Below are 12,897 nucleotides of genomic sequence, written 5' to 3'. Positions count from 1 at the left end.
CTCTGGGTTATAGTACTTCCCAGCTCTATGCCATTTATCTCATTTAATCCTAATATTATTATTTAGCCATGATTACCTATGAAATAGTATTTTCCCCAATTTGTAGACAGAAACATAATAAATATGAGAAAAGGAGTTCATCTTCACTAGCAATTTTTTTAAGTAAGAAAAAGAAGAACGGCAGTCGGAGGGCGGCGGGCGGTGGGAGGGCTGAGGGCAGCGCGGGCTGCGGGCGGCGCGCAGTGGGCATAGCGGGTGCGGGGCTGCGGGCGGCCGCTCGATGCTGGCTACTGTGCGGAGACCACGGCGGGCCGCGAGCCGCCTCGTCCTGCCCTGGCTGCGGCCCCCCAGGTCCCTGTGCCCCCTGCCCGAGTGCCCCAGCACCCGCCGGCGGCGCTGACCTCAGCGCGCACCTATGGGCTCGTTACCAGGACATGCGGAGACTGGTGCACGACCTCCTGCCCCCTGAGGTCTGCAGTCTCCTGAACCCAGCAGCCATCTATGCCAACAACGAGATCAGCCTACGTGACGTTGAGGTCTATGGCTTTGACTATGACTACACCCTGGCCCCTTATGCAGACGCATTGCACCCCAAGATCTGCGCCGCCCGCGACATCCTAATTGAGCACTGCAAGTACCCAGAGGGGATTCGGAAATATGACTACAACCCCAGCTTTGCCATCCATGGCCTCCACTATGACATTCCAAAGAGCCTCCTGATGAAGATTGACGCCTACCACTACGTGCAGCTGGGGACAGCCTACAGGGGCCTCTAGCCTGTGCCAGATGAGGAAGTGATCCAGCTACATGGGGGCACCTGGCACATCCCATTGTACCAGACGAGCGGATTCTACAGCAAGGGTCCCTCCATTAGGCAGTTCATGGACATCTTCTCGCTGCCAGAGATGGCTCTGCTGTCTTGTGTGGTGGACTACTTCCTGGGCCACGGCCTGGAGTTTGACCAAGCGCACCTCTACAAGGACGTGACGGACGCCATCCGAGACGTACATGTGAAGGGCCTCATGTACCAATGAATCGAGCAGGACATGGAAAAGTACATCCTGAGAGGGGACGAGACGCTTGCCGTCCTGAGCCGCCTGGTGGCCCAGGGGAAACAGCTGTTCCTCATCACCAACAGCCATTTCAGCTTCGTAGACAAGGGGATGCGGCGCATGGTGGGTCCCGATTGGCGCCAGCTCTTCGATGTGGTCATCGTCCAGGCGGACAAGCCCAGCTTCTTCACTGACCGGCGCAAGCCTTTCAGAAAACGCGACGAGAAGGGCTCGCTTCGGTGGGACCGGATCACCCGCCTGGAAAAGGGCAAGATCTATCGGCAGGGAAACCTGTTTGACTTCCTACGCTTGACAGAATGGCGTGGCCCCCACGTGCTCTACTTCGGAGACCACCTCTATAGTGACCTGGCGGATCTCATGCTGCGGCATGGCTGGCACACGGGCACCATCATCCCCGAGCTGGAGCGTGAGATCCGCATCATCAACACGGAGCAGTACATGCACTCGCTGACGTGGCAGCAGGCGCTCACAGGGCTGCTGGAGCGCATGCAGACCTACCAGGACGCGGAGTCAAGGCAGGTGCCAGCTGCCTGGGTGAAAGAGCGGCAGGAGCTGAGGTGCATCACCAAGGCCCTGTTCAACGCACAGTTCGGTAGCATCTGCCGCGCCTTCCACAGCCCCACGTACTTCTCGAGGCGCCTCGTGCGCTTCCCTGACCTCTACATGGCCTCCCTCAGCTGCCTGCTCAACTACCGCGGGGCCTTCACCTTCTACCCGCGCCGCACACCCCTGCAGCATGAGGCCCCGCTCTGGATGGACCAGCTCTGCACCGGCTGCATGAAGACTCCCTTCCTCGGCGACCTGGCTCACATCTGCTGAGAGCACCTTTATTGTCCCGGAAGGCTCCCCACCCTTCCTGCCCCGTCTACCCAGGGCATCCACCCAGACAAGCAATAAAAATGGTCTCCTCCCTGAAAAAAAATAGAAAAAGAACAGAACAATATGAATAAAAGGGAATTATTGTCATTGTTTTAAATACAGAAATAAAGTAATTAGAAAACAGAAAAAAATATGATACATCCCAAAGCTGGTTCTTTCCAAAAGAAACTCATAATCAGCAAATATCTGACACTTCAGCTTTTTTCGAATTAAAACCAATCATTACAATATTGAAGTGTATGTTATCAAATTAAAGGACATGTTTTAAATGACTTCACTGTTGATAAGAGCATGGTATCACCAGTTCTCATAAGTATGGCTGATGATAAACAGAAAAAAAATTCTGGAGAGGAACTTAGCAACGTTTATAAAAAAGCCTATTACATGGGAATGAAGATTTGTACACAAAGATGTTTATGCAAGCTGGAACTCTTCAGCTCAAGTGCTCCTCCTACCTCAGCCTCCCAATTAGCTAGGACTTCAGACACGTGCCACCATAGCCAGCTAATTTTTTTAATGTTTTATATTTCTAGAGATGAGCGTCTCACTATGTTGCTCAGGCTGGTCTCAAACTCCTGGCCTCAAGCAATCCTCCCACCACAACCTCCCAGCAGTGCTGGGATTACAGGCAGAAGCCACCTCGATTGGCCTGCTCAGCTCTTCAAGGGCACCTGCCTTCCTTGTCACAGAGCCCTCCTCCCACGTCTTGAAACCAGCAACACTTCATTGAGTCTTGCATTGAGTCCTTCCTATGTTTTGTTTTTATTATTTTATTTTTTTGAGATGGAGTCTCGCTCTGTCGCCCAGACTGGAGTGCAGTCGCATGATCCCTGCTCACTGCAACCTCCATCTCCGCCTCCAGGATTCAAGCGATTCTCCTGCCTCAGCCCCCCAGGGAGCTGGGATTACTGGCACCCACCACCATGCCAGGCTAAATTTTATATTTTTAGTAGAGGTGGGGTCATGAACTTAATTACATCTGCCAAGTTCTTTTCATCATGTAAGGTAACAGGTTCACAGGTTCCAGAGATTCGGATACGGATATCCTTGAGAGAAGGAGGACGCGTTCTGCCTTCCACAGGAGACAATGTTGAAATTATCTTCAAGAGAAAAAAAGCAGGACAGTAACCAGGGTTTCTCAACCTTGGAGCTGTTGACATTTTAGACTGGATAGTTCTTTGTCATGGGGACTGTCCTGTGGGTAGAGCAGCAGCCATGGCGTCTACCCACTAGAGCCCAGGGACACACACAGCCCTCCAGTTGTGACAACTGAAAACACATCCTTGTTGAGGGAGGTCAAAATCTCCCCCAACTGGGAACACACACACACATACACACACACACACACACACACACACACACAGAGTGGCCCTAATTCTGTGAAAAACACAGCACACACACCCACATGCACGCGTGCTCGTATATATGTAGAGTGCAAACCATTGAAGAAAAATAATAACGTATTAATAGTGGTTATCATGAATTTTGTCATAACTGTTGTTTTTTGTTCTTTATGCTTTTCTCTGCCTTTCAAGTTGAAATAGCTGTTACTTTTAAGCATTATTAACAAAGCAATTTTGCTCCAACTAGATTTTCGAACATGAAATTTATGTTTTTATTCCTAGGAGAAGTGCTACATGTTAGCACTTTGCTGTTCTAATGTACTGTTCGATTTTTTAAATCTCTATTCATAACTTAAGTGATGTTTTTCTTTTATTTGTCAGATTTTTGTGTCAGAATATATAATCTATGCTAAAATTAATTGAAGCATCAATAGACTTGGCAGTGCCTTTTGTCTGAAAGAACTACCCAGTTAAATGATTGGGCTGCTCAGAACGGTTTTTTGGAGATAATTGCTTGAGAACTTTTCTCGGTAGTTTCCTTGATTATAGGGTATTATCATTTTCCACTTCTTCTTGAGTGCATTTTGGCCATTTTTGCTTTTTCATAAAATCACCCACATCAGGGCATTTCTATTCATTAGATAGGATTGTATAGAAAAATACCTCATGATTTGTCATATCCACTATATCTGTAGTTTTCTCTCTTATTTATTCATTATGTTTTCCCAAGATTTGTCTCTCTCTTTTTTTTTTTTTTTTTTTTAAGATGGGGTTTCACCATGATGGCCAGGCTGGTTTTGAACTCCTAACCTCAGGTGATCCACCCACCTCAGCCTCCCAAAGTGCTAGGATTACAGGCGTGAGCCACTGAGCCCGGCAATTTGTCTCTTTTTATTGATTTTTTTTTTTTTTCAGAAGGATTGCCTCTTCAATATACTTATCAGTTCTTTGGATTTTATATTTTCTCATTAATTTATTTTCTTCCTTCTGGGGGCTTTTTTTTTGAGACGGAGTCTCACTCTCTCGCCCAGGCTGGAATGCAATGGCGTGATCTTGGCTCACTGCAACCTCCACCTCCCAGGTACAAACCATTCTCCTACCTAAGCCTGCCAAGTAGTTGGTCTCTAATTTTTGTATTTTTATTAAAGACAAAATTTCACTGTGTTGGCCAGGCTGGTCTCGAATCTTCTGGGTTATTTTTGGTTTTCGTTTTTTGTTTTGTTGTTTGTTTTTTGGGATGGAATCTCGCTCTGTCGCCCAGACTGGAGTGCAATGGCTCAATCTCGGCTCACTGCAACCTCCACCTCCCGGGTTCAAGCAATTCTCCTGCCTCAGCCTCCCCAGTAGCTGGGACTACAGGCACCCACCACCACGCCCAGCTAATTTTTGTATTTTTAGTAGAGGCGAGTTTCGCCATATTGGCCAGGCTGGTCTCAAGCTCCTAACCTTGTGATGCACCTGCCTCGGCCTCCCAAAGTGCTGGGATTACAGGCGCGAGCCACTGTGCCCGGCTGAATCTTCTGTCTTCTTTAGGTTTGTTTTGTTGTTCCCTCCTTGGATTCTTGGCTGGCAATACTTAAGTCATTTGCTTTATTTTTATTATTTTATTTATAAATTCTTGTTTTTTAAATTATGGATTTTCACAAGGACTGCTGGGTCCCATTATCCATTCCCCTTTCTTCTTTAGTAATAGAAATGTATTTAACTAAGTTCATTGCTACCTCGTTAATTACATTTCTCAATCTTTAGCTCTGTAGTTTTTCCCGTTTGACATCTGCCTCTTTCTTTCTTTGTCCTTTTTTTTTGGCAGTCTCACTCTGTCAACCAGGCTACAGGACAGTGGCATAATCATGACTCACTGCAGCCTCATCCTCCCCGGCTCAAGTGATCCTCCCACTTCAGCCTCCCAAGTAGCTGGGACTACAGGTGCACACCACCATGCCCAGCCAATGTTTGTACTTTTTGTAGAGACGGAGTTTTGCCACATTGCCCAGGCTGGTCTTGAAATCCTGGGCTCTGATCCTTCTGCCTCGGCCTCCCAAAGTGTTGGGATTACATGTGTGAGCCACCGCACTAGACTCGCCTCTTTTTTTCATTCATGACATTTTCAGATATGTAAATATATCAAATTTTCCATCATGATTTCTTGCCTATAGAAAGTGCCTACTTTATATTCACCAGTGTTTTCTTCTAGCACTGTTATTTCCATTACAGTGAAATCTTCAGTCATCACTACAATTTTTATTTTAAAATTCTTGGCAACTACATAGTATTGGCTTTTCAAGATAAATTTTAGCATGATTTTTTTTACTTGTCCCCAAAAGTGTATTAGGACTTTGATTGGATTTACTTTAATTTGAGCAAGAATTGACATTTTCATAATCTTCCCATCTAGAAGTGTGGTTTGTCTTTCCTCTTACTTAGCTTCTTCCCCTCAGCAGAATTTGTGCCTTCATTTATATCATTTATAAAATTTCTGCCCGGGCATGGTGGCTCAGACCTGTAATCTCAGCACTTCGGGAGGCCGAGGCAGGCAGATCACTTGAGGTCAGGAGTTCAAGACCAGCCTGGCCAAAACGGAGAGACCCTGTCTCTTTCAAAATACAAAATTAGCCAGGCGTGGTGGCGCACACCTGTAATCCCAGCTACTCAGGAGGCTGAGCCACAAGAATAGCTTGAACCTGGGAGGCAGAGGTTGCAGTGAGCTGAGATTGCACCACTGCACTTTAGCCTGGGTGACAGAGTGAGACTTGATCTAAAAAATAAAAATAAAAAATAGATTTTAAAAACCAGGTGTGGTGGTTCACGTCTGTAGTCTCAGTACTTTGGAAGGTTGAGGCAGGCGGATCAGTTGAGCCCAGGGGTTTGAGACCAGCCTGGGCAACATGACAAAACTCTATCTCTAAAAAATGAAAACAAATGAGACTCAGTTCCTAGATAGTGATGTACGTAGCAGTGAGGTGCACATACATTCACTGAGGACACGTGCCAGAGCATTTGTAGCAGCACTGTTCGTTATAGCCCCAAAATGGAAACAGTCCAAATATCTATCCACAGTGGAATGCATAAGAAAACTGTAGTACACTAAAGAATACCCACAATCATGAGAATGAACCAACTGCCAATATACCCAACACAGAATCTCACAACCATAGTGTTAAGGATGACAGGCAGAAGACAGCACATAGTGTGAGATTCCTGAATGTGAAGTTTTAAAAAAACAGGGAAAGCTCCTCAATGTGCAGGAAATTAGGATAGTGGTTATTTGTGGGTAAGAAGTGGTGATGAGAAGAGGAATGAGGTGCCATCAGTGGATCTGTTAATGTTCTGGCTCTTGACCTGGGTACCTTGTTACATCAACCCTAGGAAACTAATACAAAAGGCATCTATGAAAAACCTGCCACTAAACTACATTCCTAGTGAAACAGCAAACACTTTCTCTCTAGGATCAGAAACAAGGTGAGAATATTCACCATCACGACAGCTATACCACATTGTACTGGAGCCCTTACTTGTAAGCCAAGAAGAAGAAAAGGCATAAAGATTGAGGAAAAAAGGTAAAACCGTATTTGTTCTCAAATGATGTGATTATGTATATAGAAAACCCAAGGAATCTATTTAAAATACCATGACTAAAAATGAATATAAACAGATTATAAAGAATAAAAGGTCCACTTTCCAAATTCCATTGTATGTCTATATATTACCAATAAAAAATTGTAAAATGAAATAAATGCAATAAGATCAAAAACATAAAATACTCTTACATAAATTGAACAAAAGATGTTCAGGACCTCTATACTAAAAAGTACACAACATTAGTGAGAGGAATTAAGCAAATGGAGATATATACCATGTTCATGGATTTGAAATAAAAATTGTTGAGATATCATTTCCCCCAAAATTGGTTTATAGATTTAACATAAGCCCAATTCATACCAACAGGTTTTCTTTTATAGAAATTGACAAACCAATTCAAAAGGTTATTTGGGTATTCAAAGGATCTAGAAAAGCCAAACAGTCTTTAAAAAGTCAGAGTACTCATATTATCTGATTTTAATACTTATTAGAAATCTAAAGCAATCAAGACAGTGTGAAATTGGCATAAGGATAGAAAAAAATAAATTAATGTAACAGAAAAAAAGAGTCTAGAAATAAACCCATATATACATCGTCAATTGATTTTTGACAAAGACGCCAAAACAATTCAATGAGAAAAACAAAATTTCTTTCTTTTTTTTTTTAAGATGGAGTTTCACCATGTTGGCCAGGCTGGTCTTGAACACCCGACTTCAGGTGATCCACCCGCCTTGGCCTCCAAAGTGCTTGGATTACAGGCAGGAGCCACCACGCCTGGCCACAAAATTTCTTAAACACATGGTGCTGGGACACCTGTATAACCATATGGAAAAGAAATAACCCTCAACCCTACCTCACCCCATACATTGAAAACTCAATTAAAAATGGATCATAGACCTATATATAAAACTGAAAACTGTAAAGCTTCTGAAAGAAAGAATATGAGAATGTCTTCAAAGTTTGGACATGAGTGTTTAAAGAATTTTTAGACAGGACATTAAAAGCACTAACAATAAAATTAAAATTGATACATTAAACTTTACCAAAATTATAAATTTCTACTCATGAAAAGACAAAGTTTAAAAAGTGAAATATCACAGTCTGAAAGAAAATATTCACAGTAAATATATATGACAAAAGACTAGTATTCACAATTAAAATGAATTCCTACAAATCAACAATTAAAAGACAATCTTAATGACCAAAAGACTTGAACAGACACTTCACAAAAGAAGATATACAAATGGCCAATACCACATAAAAAGATGTTCAACATCATTAGTCATCAGAAAAATACAAATCAAAACAATAAAATAGGCTGGACATGGTGGCTCATACCTGTAATCCCAGCACTTTGGGAGGCGGAGGTGGGCAGATCACGAGGCAGGCAAATCACCAGTTTAAGACTAGTCTGGCCAACATGGCAAAACTCCATCATATGTCTATATATTACCAATAAAAAAATTGTAAAATGAAATAAATAAATGCAATAACATCAAAAACATAAAATACTTGTACAAATTGAACAAAAGATGTTTAAGACCTCTATACTAAAAAGTACACAACATCAGTGAGAGGAATTAATTTTTGTAAAAATACAAAAATTAGCCAGGCATGGTGGCAGGTGCCTGTAATCCCAGCTACTCGGGAGGCTGAGGCAGTAGAATTGCTTGGACCCAGGAGGCAGAGGTTGCGGTGAGCCAAGATCACACCACTGCACTCCAGCCTGGGCAACAAGAGCAGAAATCCATCTCAACAAAATAAAATTTTACTAACTAGAATTGCGAAAATTAAAATGACTGACGGCACCAAATATTGGTAAGGTTGTGTAGCAGCCAGAACTTTCATACATTGCCAGTAGGAGTGTAAACAGCACAGACATGTTGGCAGAGCTGTACTAAGATGGGGAGAGCATCATGTGAATGATCTGTCCAGATCAGGCAATAAGGGAGTGCAATTTCTGCATAGAATTTAAAAATGATAATAAAACAAACTAAAAATTGATCTGCTTTACATTATTGCAATGCACTCACACTTCTAAACAATGTCAGTGATAAAATATGCCTATCTTGCAGGGTGGGCCATTTCTACCTCATCCTTACTGGTGTTATTTACCGAAGAGAAATTAAAACAAAAATACATGTAAAGGAATGTCTGTAGTAATTTTTTAGTGAAAGATTGAAGGTAACCCAGATGTCCATGCCAGGAGAATGGATAGACAAGTTGTAGTATATTAACAAAATGGAATATTACTCAGCAAGCAAAAAGAACGAACTATTATGGATGAACTTCATAAACATTATATTGAGTGAAACTAGACACAGAAAAACACATATTGTACAGTATATGAAATTCAAGAACATGATCGGGTGTGGTGGCTCACACCTGTAATCCCAGCACTTTAGGAGGCTCAGGTGGGTGGATCATCTGAGGTCAGGAGTTTGAGACCAGCCTGGCCAACATAGTGAAACCCTGTCTCTACTAGAAACATTCTTTAAAAAAATTAGCCGGGCATGGTGGTGCACACCTGTAGTCCCAGCTACTCAGGAGACTGAGGCAGGAGAATCACTTGAACTCGGGAGGCGGAGGTTGCAGTGGCGAGCCAAGATGGTGCCGCTGCATTCCAGCAACAGAGCAAGACTCTGTCTCAAATAAAAAGAAAGAATTCAAGAACAGATGAAACTTAATCTATAGTGATGGAAACCAGAACAGTGGTTGCCAGTGGTGGCAGGGATGTACTGGAAAATAACAGGAAGAAGCTTTCTGGGATTATGGAAATGTTCTATATCTTGATTGGTACGTTGGATATGTGGATATGTATCTTTGTCAAAATAGTTTTTAATTTTACCTAATTTTTTGTTTAAAAATTACGTCCAACAGTTAGCTCTCAGCTAGCTCCTCAGTGGAAAAGAGGGGCCTCGGAGGGGTAGGTGGAGGTAGGGGAGGTGGAGCTGAAGACAGCTGCTGCCCTTGTCGGAAGAACAGGGTCTCAAACTCATCCACTCCCTTATTCAGAGCACGTGATTAACGGAGCACACTTCTCCTTGGGAAGAATTCTGAGAGCAATAGGCATGCCCCTTGTCTGAGTATGTGACATTTCCAGAAAGCTAATCTACTGACCCTCTATGGATTCACTACAACCATAAGTCTTAAATAACCAGTGCTTTAAATTGTAATAAACTGGTGTCTTTGCAAACAACATTCAACTTCTCAATTTGGAGAAAGACAAATACATGCTCACATTTCTGATTTCATTTTAACTAAAGATGGGGATCTCGCTATGTTGTCCAGGATGGTCTCAAACTCCTGGGCTCAAGCAATCAGCCCACCTCAGCCTCCCAAAGTGCTAGGATTACAGGCAGGAGCCACCGTGCACAGCCTGGGATTTTATTTTCAAAGTGAACTGTTGCGGGATTGATGCCAACAGCCCTTCCCACTGAGCAAATCACACCTGAGTTGTTGAGGGAAGGAAGGGTTCGTGGAGAGGGCTCGGCCAAGAGGCTCAAAGTCAACCCAAGGAAGATGAGGACTGAAAAGCAGCTTCGAGATTTCAGGTGGAGGTGGAGGAATAGAAGCCAGATTGAGCTCGATGAGTGTGGGGAGTGATAAGGAAATGGAGACAGAATTTTCAAGAAGTTTGGCGAAGAAGAAAATAAGAAAAACAGCGTATCAAGTGGAGGGGAACGTGGGGTCAAACAAGGACTTTGTTTTTAAGGCTAATATGAGCGTGTTTCAGAGCTGATAGAAAGAGCTGGCAGGTTAGGGGGTGGGGGCTGAAGGATGTCTCAGGTATCTGAGACGAGGGAGGGGTGGAATCCTCACCTAGAGGCTGGCTGGATCTGAGAGGAGAGAAAAGACAGACGCCTCTTCCACGGGAGAGGTGGGAGGAGCATGTGGGCAGAAGGGCAGCTGCGGATGGGGGCGGATGTGCTGGCAGGAGGGCGTTTTCCCAGAATGCCTTCCAGATTCTCAGGGAAGAAACTCGAATTCAGCTGCTGAGAGGTGCGCGGCATTCTGAGAGCGCAGGAGGCAGCCGTCGAGTGTGTGGATGGAGTGACAGAGCAGCAGTTCCCAAACCTGTGTGTGTGTCAGAATCACTAAGGGCTTGGTAGACACAGAACATGCCCTGCGTTTCTGAATAGAAATAAAAGGGCTTGCCTTTCTAACAAGTTCCCAGGTGCTACCGGGACTACTTCGCGCGGTCCTTGCTTGGAGAATGGTTGGCTAAAGAAGCCACACCTGTCCCGCCCCATAGCTCCAAGGGGCCTGCTTTACACAGCGGCCACGTTGCCCCCAAGGGGAGGTAGCATGGTGGTCCCAAGAGGCATGATGGCATCACTTTCACCAACAAAACTGAACCTGGAACCAGAGGGGGCAGGAGAAACTCTGCCAGTTGGGTAAGGTGAAGGAAGAACAAAGAGGACTCCGGTGCTGGCAAGAATGGCTGTCAGAATGAGTCAAGGGCCCCGGCCCAGAGTCACTCTCTCACTCCCAATGCGGACTCTCATTTCCCTGCCACTTGTCCACAGCCTGTGTCTTTCCAGTTGCCACCCAAATCTCCTGCCTTACATGGATCCTGGGCTGCACCACGACCCCACTGGCCCTGCTGTCCTTCCCTGAGTCCACAAAACTCAGTGTGCGACATGGACCTCCCGCTGCCTGCTGGTGCCCCTTGGATTATTGACTGGCTGTACTGCACTCCAGCAAATCTAAGATGCTATCGCTTGTCAGAGACATTACTTAATCAGTGCCAATTATCATTGTAAAAGATATCGTGATTCCCAAGATGTTGAAATGTGAAGAAATGTGTTTCTTATAATCCATGGAATATGGATGATTGAGCATCTACCAAAGCAGCATCTCTGAACGGGTGATCTGAAGACCACGGTGGTCCCCAAGACCCAATCAGGGGGTCTGCAAGGTCACAACTATTTTCCGAAACAAGATAAGGCGGTATTTGCCCTTTTCACTCTCATTCTCTCATTAGCATACAATGGAGTTTTCCAGAGGCTACACGTGTGATGACATTGCTTTGACGGTCAATGGAATATGTGTATTCTTGTGTCTTAAAACTTTCTGGGTTTTAATTTCTAATATGGTAAATGTCGATAGACATAAGCCACCTAAACAAAAGCTCTTGGGGTCCTGAAACCAAAAAATGTAGGAATCACTGCCCTAGGTTGTACCCATGGCACTTGGCCGGCACTGAGCCCATGGTCAAGGGTAAGGAGAGGCATGAGGGGACGTACATAGTGCTGAAGGTGCGCAGGAAAGGGGCTTAGGCCAGCCAGTCGGGAAGGTCTTCCAGGGGAAGTGGGACACTCTCCTGCCAATCTCAGGCATGTGGATGCTTCACCCAGGTGACCCTGTCTTGCTGACCAGACATGCGTGGCACACCAGCTCTGCGACCTTGGGTTTAGTCATGCTACTTTCTATCACTATTAACACGAGGCTAATGTGTAGGTCACAGAGACTGTGATGAAAATGAAACAACCCAACGCATGTGAAAGAACGCAACACAAAGAAGGTTTCACGTGATCCCATCCTTGCTTGCTGGGGTGCATCTTGGGCGTTTCTGTTTTCTGCCACAGAGCTTAACACAATGCTTGGCACACAGGGGTGCTTGCAAAAACACTGAGGGAAGGAATGCATGTCGGGGGTGTGGCCTAAGCAAGGCGTGGAGCTTGCCTTCTCCAAAGCCCAGGGCTCACGTCGGATCTGAGCAGGTGGTGAACACTAGTCCACACCACCTTCTCTCCGGCTCCAGGCCAAACAGATCCCTCCTTGGCTCCTCCAAACCATCTGTCTTCTTCCACCTCCCCATTTCCTCCCCCAGTTCCCCAAGCTGGTGCCCTTAGCATCAATTAGACTTTCTTCTTTCTGCACCTGTCTGTCCTCACCGCTGCTAGGTTCATCCAAGATCTGAACCAAGATGTTCAGGTCTGGGACGTGGGCGCTAAGGGCCCAAGGCAGCTTCAAAAGACCTGACAGGTAAGAAGAGAGATCAGTGGAGGACTCTGGAC

General features: G+C 44.9%; 1 pseudogene across 1 annotated transcript; it reads left to right on the top strand.

The window, feature by feature from the left end:
- The first annotated feature begins 312 nt into the window (after positions 1-312).
- On the top strand, positions 313-1,995 carry LOC116551673 (annotated as a pseudogene). The gene has a single exon (XR_004269036.1). The product of XR_004269036.1 is annotated as a 5'-nucleotidase domain-containing protein 2 pseudogene (transcript).
- The last annotated feature ends 10,902 nt before the right edge of the window (positions 1,996-12,897 follow it).

Source organism: Sapajus apella, unplaced genomic scaffold (genome assembly GCF_009761245.1).
Source record: "Sapajus apella isolate SASKATOON/1434 unplaced genomic scaffold, GSC_monkey_1.0 scaffold10, whole genome shotgun sequence".
Classification (NCBI taxonomy): Eukaryota; Metazoa; Chordata; class Mammalia; order Primates; family Cebidae; genus Sapajus; species Sapajus apella.
The sequence above is the reverse complement of the archived record's forward strand: the minus strand, read 5'-3'. Positions and strand labels throughout refer to the sequence as shown.